Raw genomic sequence first — 12,030 nt, 5'->3', positions numbered from 1 at the left:
AACTATTAGCTGCTTTGCTTATTTAAGATTGCCCCAATGAAGCAGGAGCCAAGAGCTCAGAGCAGGAGCCCATAGAGCTCCAGAGCTGGTGCCATAGAGCCCTGGGGCCAGAAGAACCCAGGCTGGCTGTGAGGGAGCCCAGGGACAGCCCAGGCTCTGTGCTGACCCCAGGGCAGCCTGGGGCTGCTTCCTGGGCTCCCTCCCCTGCTGCTCCCCTGTGCTGCTCCAGGGATGCTGTTGGTGGCCAGAGAGGGGATGGCAGCCAGGGCAGGGTGACAGCAGGGTGACCTGACTCAGGCTCTGGAGGAGGGGGAATTTGAATTCCACAGAGCTCTGGGAACCCAGGGGCTCCCACTGTGCCCTGACCAACAGCCCACGGCAGGGGATGGGTGCCAGGTCAGGGGATGAGCGGGGAGACCTTGGATGACCTCTCTGGTTCCCTTTTCCTTCCCCACCACAAGTTTCCTGTGTGACTCCAGCAAGTCATTTAATGTCTCCAGGGCTCCCCCTTTGCAAACACGGACTTTCCCAATCTCCCAGGAATGTTGCAGGGATAAATACACCAGCAAGCCTTGAGCACTCCTCTGATGCAGCCTGGCTGAGGCTGGCTCAATCCCTCAGGAGCAGACAAACAAGAAAGGCCTTGATTTTTCTGGGAACATATCAGTTATTTCTAAATAAACCAGGAGTATTTTGTGTGGCTGCATCATAGCACACAGGGATGTTTGGAAGTTGTCCTTGATAACTAATTCCATTTGTCATGGACAAGACACTGGAATTTGGCCATATCAGAGGCTGCTTTGCATAGCTGAAGGGAAGGCAGAGAAAACGAGGAGTAAATTCCAAAATGTTCTCAGTGTAAGCAGTAAATATTCCTGGGGAGGTCACTTGTGCAGGGAGAGCCTTTGGCATCCGTGGATGGGATCACCCAAGGGGGGTGCAGAGGTCTCCTGGCAGCTTCTTCTTCATCTCCCCCAAAGCAGAGGGAAGGGAAGGGAAGGGAAGGGAAGGGAAGGGAAGGGAAGGGAAGGGAAGGGAAGGGAAGGGAAGGGAAGGGAAGGGAAGGGAAGGGAAGGGAAGGGAAGGGAAGGGAAGGGAAGGGAAGGGAAGGGAAGGGAAGGGAAGGGAAGGGAAGGGAAGGGAAGGGAAGGGAAGGGAGGCTGATGTGGCTCAGATGAGCTCATGGAGTGGGAGAGAGCAGCCCTGGATCCTCAGGGAACATGGAAAGGGCAAGGCTGGGGCTGAGCATTTCTGTGGGGTTTTGTCATTGCTGTGTTCTCCTGAGAAGGAGGGGGCAGGGCAGGGATTTGCTGAGCTGGGGAAATCCTCCAGGGCAGGGACACACCCAGGCAGGGGTGACACCTGCTCTGGTCAAGAATGAGAGCTGATTGACTCTGTTAATGAGGGCTAATGGACCCCGTGGGCCTTGCTCTGCTCCTGCAGGTGCCATGGAGAGGAATAAGAAGGGGAGAGTGTGTTGGGGTGGGATGTGGCAGCTCTGGTGTTTTGGGGTGGAGGGCAGCTCTGGGAGTGCTGACCCCTGAAGGTGCAGAGGGAAACTGAGGCAGAGCCCCTCTGCTCTGGAGCCAGGCTGGGAGAGCTGGGGGTGCTCACCTGGAGAGGAGAAGCTCCAGGCAGAGCTCAGAGCCCTGACAGGGCCTAAAGGGGCTCCAGGAGAGCTGGAGAGGGACTGGGGACAAGGGATGGAGGGACAGGACACAGGGAATGGCTTTTCCAGGATTAGATGGGATCTTGGGCAGGAATTGTTCCCTGGGAGGGTGGGCAGGGCTGGCACAGGGTGCCCAGAGCAGCTGTGGCTGCCCCTGGATCCCTGGCAGTGCCCAAGGCCAGGCTGGACACTGGGGACAGTGGGAATGTCCCTGCCATGGGATGGGATTTAAGGTCCATCCAACCCAAGCCAGTGTGTGCTAATGTCCTGTTTGGGGTGGTTTGAGGTTGGCTGAGGGACTCTGACTGAGTCTGATGACTCAGCTCATCTATTTTTAATTTTTTTTAACTGCTCAGCCAATTCTGGCTCCCCCAAGCACCTAGATAAAGCCCATTCAAGCCACACAGCAGTTCAGGCTCATGACTGATGTTTCCTGTCTCCTGAGCCTCTGAATGGACTGAGGGCTTTGCTGCTGCAGCCAGAGACTCTCCCTGGCCCATTTCCAGCTGAGTGTCACTGGGGTGAGGAGCTGTGGCTCTGCTCCTCGAGCCAGCTGCTGGCATTTCTGGAGTTCCCTGTCAGTCCCTGCTGGGGGAAGCTGTGCTGGGGCTGGGAGCAGCTCCTGCCACGCTCCTCCCTAATCCTTGCAGCTGCCTCTCCAAGAACTGGGTGGGCTCCTGGCTCTCCCTGGCTTTGTGAACAGGGAAAGAAGTAAGGGATATTTATTTTTTGCTGCAGAGCCAAGCTGGGAAAGCCACCAAAGGGGAAAAGAGTGACAGGGTAGCAATGTCCTGGCTGATCTCTCTCTTCTCTCTGCCTCAGAGCTGAGATTAATGACACAACCATGTGGGGATGGCAGGGTAGGAGGAAATACCTCGTTCAGTGTCGTTGATCAGTCTGGAACTGGCTGCTGCTGTCCCTCAAGGGTGTCCCAGTGTCCCCCTTGAGCCAGGGCTGCTCTCTGGGCATGGCTCAGGCAGTGCAGGCAGCCAAGCCTGGGCTCACTGGATCCCTGCAGGTCCCCCTGGCTCTGCTAGCCAGGAACACAAACGGGCTGGCCCTGGGTGTGCAGGCAGGGACGGGAGCTCCTGGTGCCTGGGCTGAGGTTTCCTTCACACAGCTGTGGTGTTCCAGAGCTCCAGCCAGCAGGGAGAGCCTGTCCCAGGCTGATCCCAGAGCTGCTGGGCTCCAGGTGAGGCTGCAGCCCCCAGGGCTCTTCCCAGCTTCAGGCTGGAACAGGCGAGAGCGTCCTCAAGCACTGGGCAAATTTTAGGAATCTGTCACAGGAAGCTGGAGGAACAAATAATGCCAGCTTGGTTAGAGAGTGAAGGGAACTCACTAGCACTCTGTGTGGAGTTCAGAGTTGTGCACTAATGCAGTGCAGGACCTGAAAAATATATAAAAAAAAATATGAAAGCTAAAATCTGAAGGCATCAGCTTGTACCTGCTTCAAGGGAAAGAGGAGAAGTGGCACAGCTCAGAACAGCCTGGGGTGGCCCAGGAGCCTTCCTGGTGTCTCCTTCCCCTGGCTGTGTGAGCTCTGCCCTGGGCTATGGGATGCAGGGTGAGGGATGCAGCTGGGAGCATCCCTGCTGCCACTGCTGCCATGGCCAGGCTCAGCCTGCTGACCTCTGCTGGGATTTTCCAGGATGAGCAGGGCAGGAGCTGCTCTGGCAGCCTCATGCCTTGGGAGATACACCCAGTGATGCTGTCAGACCTCTCTGGCAAGGAGGGATGTGGAAATTCCCTGATGCAAGTGACAGAGCAACTCTTCATTACCCAGCAATTTTCCTAAAAATAGTGAGACTTTGCTCAGCTACATCTTGGGAACCTGCCAGAGGCACAAATAAAGTCAGATTTCTTTGAAAAAACTGTGGTGTCATTGCCACAATTCCAGCCCAAAAGCTTGACCTTGTGGAGCTCCACTGAGGCAGGAAAATCATCCCAGAATAAGCTGTGCTTGCTGAACAGATGGTTTGTGGCTGCACATGTGGATGGGTGTGTAAATGTGCTCTGGAAACTGGGGCTGGGGTAAGGACTGAGAGATCTGCTCAGCAGAACCTGCCTAAGGAATTAATACTGAACTGTGGTTTATGACCATGGAGGGTGGGTAATCACAGAATTATTCATGTTGGAAAAGACCTCCCAGAGCATTGAGTCCAAGCTGTGCCTGGTCCCCACCTTGTCCCCAGCCCAGAGCTCTCAGTGCCACCTCCAGGGATGGGGATCCAAACCTCCCTGGGCAGTTCCATCCCTGAGCTCCCTTTCCATCAGAAATTCCTGCTGCTGTCCACCCTGCCCAGCCTGAGCTGTTCCCTCTCCTCCTGTCCCTGTTCCCTGGAGTAGATCCCAAACTCCCCCTGGCTGTCCCCTCCTGTCAGGGAGTTGTGCAGAGCCAGAAATCCCCCCTGAGCCTCCTTTTCTCCAGCTGAGCCCCTTCCCAGCTCCCTCAGCCTCTCCTGGGGCTCCAGCCCCTTCCCCAGCTCTGTTCCTGCCCTGGACATGCTCCAGCCCCTCAATGTCCCCCTTGCCATGAGGGTCCAGAACTGGCCAGAGCACCCCAGGATCCCCAGCAGAGCCCAGGAGGGGACAATGACTCTCCTGGTCCTGCTGGCCACTCCACTCTTGATACTTGATTGACCAAGTGTGACACTGATGGCTCCAAAGCTTCTGACTTGTGTGAGAGCTGGCTGCAGCCAATGGGTGAAGAAAAGATCCTTTTCCATCCTCCTTGGCCCATCTCCTCTGTTAAAGAGTTAAAAAGGGAAAAATTCTGAAGGGAAACCAATGAGGTGCCACCATGTGTGAAGCAGTGAGAGCTCCAGGGCCTGTGTGGCTCCAGATCTGCACACAGATACTGGAATTTTGCCCATGCTGTAACACCTTTCTCACCAGACAATCTGGCAGCAGACAGGAGCAGCCCCACTTCTAGAACAAAAAGCTGTTTCACATCTCCTTGTTTTTGCTCTAGAGATTCCCCTGATTTCCATACAGGTGCCCCACTTCCTTTTCTTCAGTGAAGTCATCTTGCTGAAGGGCTGGGCCACGAGCAGTGTCCCTCTGGGAGGGTTTCACTGCTGGGCTGTGTGATTCCCCAGCTGGCCCTGCCCTGGCAGGTGGATTTTTCCCGGTGCTGGATGCCTGCCCTGCAGGCAGGGATGTGCCTCCCCATCCTGTGTGAGCAGGGGATGCTGAGCCCCTTCCCTGCTGGCTCTGCTCTCACATCCCACCGGGGGGAGAAGCTCAATCCCCTTCAGGGCCTCCTGGAAAACCATCCCTTGGATAAGGAATTGCTTCCTTAGAATGACTCATGCTAGGAATATTCTCACCCCCTCTGCAGACCCCACCTTATCTTAGTGCTTTAACTTTAGGTAATTGGTCACTTTTACCTATTCATGTTTTTCTCTGCTGTTCATCTCCCTACATAAAAACCAACCAATACTTTATTACCTATAGCCAATCCTAATTACAATTACCATATTCATGTTATGATTTTCCAATCACCAAAAGTTAGTGTGTTACAGTTGAAGCCAGAAGTTGTTTTTCAGTTTTCTTGCAGTGGAAAATTCTGAGATCTTTTCTCTACTTGCAACATGGCATTTTTGTTTGTGAAAATCTTTCTGCATGTTAAAAACATCTTTTGTTTGAGGTGGATTTGTCCTTTGCTCAGAGTCATAAAAGCCCCTTCCAACTCACTTGCTCTTTGCCTTCTTAGTTACCCAGTAAAACTGGCTCAGCAATTCTTTTATTTTACATCAAAACTTGCTTTCATTTCTATTCCTCCTTCAGATTCTACATTCCAAGATCTTTCTATTATACACACATATCCTGTCAAATCCTTATCCTTCCCAACAAACCCAGTTCCTGGCAGCAACACCCATTAATGAGTTTATTCTCATTAACTGAGGCAGGAGGGGGGAGTTTTGGAGCCAGCCCTGTTCCTTTAGCTGACACCCATCAGCCAAATTTGTTACTGCAGAAAACAGAATTACTTTTTCCCTTTCTTAATTTTTTTTTTTGTTTCTGTTTACAGAAATAGCAATTTATGATCTCAGTCCATTGGAGCCTTTTGTGAGAATTAGCAATTTGGTTAATCCCCACAAAGGCCCATTTTCCTGAATCATAAATCCTGTTCTGTTCCAGTGTTCTGAAATTCTAAAGAAATCCCAAAACACAGCAAGGTTTTACTAAATAATCTCTTTATTGTTGAGTGAAAAGCAGTTAATTGGGAGTTTTTCATTCAAAAGCAGGGTACTTATCTTTGGGGTTTTTGGGGTTTTTTTGAGGGGGTCCCCTTAGAAATGAGACTTGGGCACCCTTAGAAATGCAGGTGAGATTCAGTTGTGTCTAGAGACTAAAAAAGGAACCTGTGGAATTGAAAATTACTCAATCAGATGAGACTGGAACAAAATTCTCTAAAGCCCTTAAAGGCTCATGGAAATGTCTGAACCTTGTCCTTGCATGAATAGGGTTTAATTTCACTGCTCTGGAAATGGCAGGATTAACAATTTTCTGGGTGTATTCTGAATGGAATTAATAGTTTATATAAAAACCCCCAACCCTACACATTTATAACACACGATAAACTTTGACATGGGGAAATGTCTGCCCTTCCCAGCTGTGAACAGAGCCCTTGGTAGGTGCTTATTGGAATAAAAAAACACTCAGGAATAAATATGAATCAAATTAATTTTATTTTTTTTTTCGCTTTAAGACATAAAGAACATTTTAAAGAACTATCTATAAACTTAATTTCCCAAAGAAATAGCATCAAGCATAATAGATCTGAACTTTATACCATGAATATTACAATTTCTCTTCCATAAAATTAAGACATCTCTATGTACAGTACCAATAAATATGCAGCAAACATTCTCAGTGCCTTTTTTTGACGTTTTAATATAAAACTCTACAATCAATGGCAGAACACAAAGAGATTTGTGCAAGAATGAGAGCAGCTGGAAAGCTCTTTTAGTTCATAATTCAGCAAAAAAACCCTAACACTGCTGACTTATGTTGCTTAATAAGCTGGGTTATGATCTCCCAGGCAATGCTTTTTATGTTGTTCCAAGGGATTTAGCAACCAGGAAACAGGAATTTGGAAGTGTCTCTGCAAAGTTCACATTCTGGGAGAGATTTGGACCCACAAATAAATGGAAGTGGAGCTCTCATTTCCTTAGGGAACCTGTCTGGGTGCTGAGGGGGGTGGGAAACACATCCCTGTCCATCAGCTGGGGTTTTATAGTGTTGGATATTCCTGGGGTGGAAAATCCCTTCCAGTTTATCTCAGCTCATGGTACATCCTCCATGGGGACAAAAGCCTTGCCAGAGAAAACCCCAAAGCTGGATTTATTCCCTGGGATCCTGTCCCAGCTGGGAACTGGGGGACAAATCTGGGAGGATGAATCCAGCTGTGCTGGGTGTCACAGGGCACAGCTGGCAGTGCCCAGGATGGATTTCCTGGAGGAACCTTCCCCTCAGGACTGGTGTCCATGTGTGTATTTAACATTCAATCCTCCCCCAAGGGTTTATCCACCCACCCCAGAGTGAGAGCGCTGGGGGTCATCCTGACCCAGAAAAACGCCCCAAAAATCCTTCTCCAGCCTGGGAGAGAAGCACCTCTGATATTCCCCACCTTCCCCAGGATGTGCAGCCTTCCAGGGATGTGCCTCTGTCCCCCTCCACTCTCGAGAGGGAGCTGGATTTACTGAGAGCAGACACCTTTTATGTGATTAAAGGAAGCCAAAATGCAGCACGATGCTCACACCAAGTGTGTTTAGACCACAAAGAATCTCAAGTTATCACCCTAAATGTGCAAAGCACGGAGTAAAATGGCAGTGAGATTCAATTCTGCTCTGCTCAAGTTAAAATAGGAAATAAAAATAATAATAATAAAATTCTGGTTTGCTTTTGCTAAATGTGAGGTAGATATTGGATTAAATAAAACCACAAAAAACAACATAACAGCAAATTGGTGTCACAGGGGAAAGCAGCCTGACTCCCACTGTCTAATCAACTCCTGCTGACAAAACCTCTCAGGGATTGCAAGTGGGTGGAAAGAAGGGGAAATGAATATCCTCCATCAGAGTATTCCAGTGAAAACCTTCCTGGAGCCAGAGCACAGAGCCCTTCCCCAGAAACCTCTCCTGAAGCAACTCAGATGCTCAAGCCAGGAAAACAAAACAAATTTTGAGAATAAGAAATAATATGGCAAGTGGGAGAATTCCTCTCAGTTCTGTTGGTGGAAAGAAAGGAATTTGCATTCTTGGCAGCAGAGGAATTGAAGACAACAGCAGCCAGGATGAGGAATAAATATCCAGGGGATGCTGCTGTTCTGCTGGGAGGGTAAGGACAGCAAAGCTGGAGCTAGAACAGGGTTGGGGTGCCCAGGGCTCTGCTGCCTTCACTTTGATTCTCATTTGGCCAAAATGTGCTGGTTGGGCTGTGCCTGTCAGCCAGGAGCTGAGCAATTGGGAACACAGAATTCCCAAAATGCTGAGGTGTTCCTGTGGATGGTTTTTGCCTTCTGAAGTGCAAGTGTCTCTAAATTCCCAGGGGAAAGTCTGGACCCGACTCCACTCTGCTGAGGGACCTCTAACTGCACAAAATATTGATTATTCCCACATTTACACACAATCAAACTGGTTTCCTATACATCAGCACTGCCTGGCTGCATTAACTGGTCACTCTTAATTGTGATTAGTGTTTTGGGAAGGGGGCTGGGATCAAAAGTGGTCACATTTGTTAACTTGCATTTTTATTGTCATAAAAGAAGCTAAGTCAGTTCTTATGGTAAAGATACATCTCAGTGCTCAGGCACAAGACAAAAGACAATCCCTTGTAGAAAATCCCTTACAATAGCAACATGCTATTACTGGTGTGTAACACCCACATCGGGGCAAAGATCTTTGACATTTTCTGATTCTTCTAAAGAACGAATTCTCTCCTCATTTCTCATCTGAAATGATGGGCCACTCACAAGATAAATACAACAAAGGACAGGGTGGTCAGTGGTGCCAGAGAGGGCTGGAAAAACAAGATTCCTTCAAAATTCAGCAATATTGTGTTGAAATTTTCAAGTGAATTCCACAATCTGTTGGGCTCGGTTGGGGACCCCCTTTGTGGAGAGGTTTGCTCATCACACCCCCTGCCCTGTCACACCCAAAATCAGCTCAGCAGCATCTTTTGGGTGATGTTTGACACCCTTGGACACTGATCCTGCCAACACCCCTGTGCTGGATGTCCCTGCAGTCACTCCTTGATTTGGGAGTGAGCTCCATCAAGCCATGGTGGAGCTGAGGATAAACACAATTAAAACTTTCTATTCACTTTTCATTTGAGGCATGCAGATTTTACTCCTCTCATCCAGGAGCTGGTTTTTATCATGATCCCCTTCAGCCACACGCTCAGGGCTACATTCAGCACCAAGAAATATTGGCAGGATTTGAGCTGTTTTCTTTATACCTGGATTAAAATATACTGAATTTACTTCTGCATGTACATGGAGAGAAAGTTAATGCTTGTTTGTCAACATTCAGATTTTAAGGGGAAAGGAAGTGGTAGGTAATGAACTCTGATGAATTTGGGTTGTGCTTAGTGTTCAGTTTTTTGGGGGATGAAAGAGATTAGGGAAGAAGACAACTCCTAAGATCTAGAGTATTTTGAAGAGTTGTTAAAAAAATAACAATAATTTGATACTTCTTCTTTCAGTGGTTTTGTTCTGAAAATGCTTTCAGGTTCTTTTTCCTAAGAAATGAAAGGCTCAGAACCTGAAATCATATGTTTTACCTTATTTAGCCCAAGCTGCCTATTTTACCCTTTTTTCTCCAGATTATTTTTTTTTTTTTTTTCCTGATAATAGTTTTAGTTTCACAGCTCCCCAAAACAAAACACATGTTCAGCTTGACCACAGACCTTAAGGTCACTGCTTCCCATGACCAACTCACCAGCTTCTCATTTAATTGAAAATGCTGATGCCTGGGAATTTTCACATCTCCAGAAATGCTTTACATTTTCTAACTCAACAAACACAAATTTCTGAGAACTCTCGTGTCCTTACTTAACATTTCTGGAAAACAAAAAACCTGAGAATCCACAGTTTAGGTTCACTCTGTTGGAGATATTTCTCTTTAAGCTTGATTTTTGTCTCACTAAAGTGGCTTTATGCCTTTGCCTTCTGTGAAGGAATATCTAATATAAAACAGGGCCAAAATCAGTCCCTGAACACTTATTTTATGTGCTGGTCACTGTTACAGTAACATTATTAGCACTGAAAAGGGGGAAAAAAATGGAATAAAGAGAATTTCCATGAGGATACACGTGGGGATCAATATGCCTGCACCACTTTAAAACAAGCAATGCCACATATATTGTTTTATGTTCTATAAAATGTCTGCTAAATGTGCTCGAAGCTGATGTAGGTAATGAGGTGCAAAAGCTCTAACTGGACTAAAATAAATATTTCTATGGATTATGGATCAGGAGAATCACACCTGGAATGGAGCTGCAGCAGGCAATGTTTTGCTGGTGAAATTCATCTTTAGTGTGCAGTGGACACAAATTATGTGCTAGAAAAGGCTCATTATTGCCAATGGGCTTCCTGGAACTTCTATGGAATATCTATATTCCATATATTCTATGTGGAATATATATTTATATATTCCATATATTCTATATGGAATATATAAAATATCTGTGTGTGCAAATCCCACAGGAGGCTCTTTGAATGGCAGATGTTGCATCCCCCACTGCTCTCCCCCAGTTCCCATTGTTCAGCACACCAGGACTGAGTGATGGTGCCTTGGGATGGTGTTTCCCTGGAAATCTGCTGTCCCAGCCTATCAGGATTGCCTTGTGCCCTCAGAGTGATCAGTTCATTTGTAGAAAGAGATGCTTTCTGAAAAACTGGCATTATCCCAGATCAGAGAGAATTTCCCCTCCAATTTCCTCCAAGGATAAACCAAATCTTGCCCTTCACAGAAGCTTTTCTGCCCAATTGCTGGGAGTCACCTGTCTTGGAAAGATAATTTCAAATCTTCCTTTAGGAGACTGGCCACGTTGTTTCGTGTGCTGGTCACCTGAAGTGCCCTACATGTTCCAAAAGCTGCAGGTTTTGTGTTTTTGTGAGTTTTGGGCACACAGCCAAGTGATCAAAGACTCAGTGTGAGGTGCTGAGGGAACACTCCACAAAATCTGAGATGTGGAAAATCTCAGGGTTTCACAGGGAATAATTTTGTCTAGAAGTGCCAAGAGTGGGGGATTTCACCAGATTTTATCCTGGTGGGGGAACAGGAATAAGAGCCCTGGAAAGGAGCTGGATCACCAGAAAAGGCTGAGGTCGTGTGTGCTAAGCCCTGAATGGATAATTGGGGAATAACTGCTCCAGACCCAGCTTAAAAAAATAGGCTGAGTAGGTGGAGATAAAATAGGAATAAGGACTCAAGGATGGAAGTGATCTGGATCATAAAGACTTAAGAGGATCCCTTGACTCAGAGTGTTTCCATCTGCCTGCAGGATAATTAAATTTACTTTCTCCAATCCAAACCCATTCTGAGATGTCAGTTTTCTTTGTGCACTGGAGAAATTGAGTGTAAAAAATGGCATTTGGATAAAGAAGTGTCCTTGCACTACTGGATGGGGCCAGGAAGGAGCAAGGGATCAAGAGGACAGCTGAGATGTGGATGTGGGGAAGGATGAGTCAAAGAAAGGATGGGAAGACAACCTGGGATGAGGTTTTGATGCAGGGAATTTGTCAAGGTTCCCAGATGGGCCAAAACTCAGTGATGAGACTCGAGGAAAATCTGGAAGCAAGAAGACACCCCCAGAGGAAAAGAGGGCAGGGCAGGGTGGCAAAGTCCTGGCTGTTGTGATGTGCCTGAAACAGGGGAGGAGTGAGACTGTGGGATCCAGGAGTTCAGATAGGGAAGAATGGGCAAAAAGCTGCTGTTTTGAGATGATTTAGCACAAAAAACCTGCCAGTTTTCGTGGCAGCAGGAAGGTCCTTACAGCAAGGCACGAAGAGAGAGATCCTGGCTCTCCTGGACCTTCCCTCCTCCTGCTCTGCTCCTCTGTCCCTTCCCCATCTCCTTGGCCTCTCTCCCTGCTCCTTGCCAGCTCCAGCAGCTCTCCCCAGAGCAGGGCACCATCTCCTTTATTGGTGGGAAGGGGTCACACACAGGGCTGTCCCCACTGCAAACCCTCTGCCCAGCTCAGCTCTCCAGACTCAATTCCCCACCTCACTTTGAGCTCCTCCACACCTTTGAGTGAAACATCAGCTCAGGCAGCAAAGCCTTGCTCTCATTTTTGGGCAAGAAGTGGCAAAATGGAGGAAATCCAAGGGGGTGAGGTGGGGAAGAGCTGCA

Source organism: Oenanthe melanoleuca, chromosome 17 (genome assembly GCF_029582105.1).
Source record: "Oenanthe melanoleuca isolate GR-GAL-2019-014 chromosome 17, OMel1.0, whole genome shotgun sequence".
Classification (NCBI taxonomy): domain Eukaryota; kingdom Metazoa; phylum Chordata; class Aves; order Passeriformes; family Muscicapidae; genus Oenanthe; species Oenanthe melanoleuca.
The sequence above is the reverse complement of the archived record's forward strand: the minus strand, read 5'-3'. Positions refer to the sequence as shown.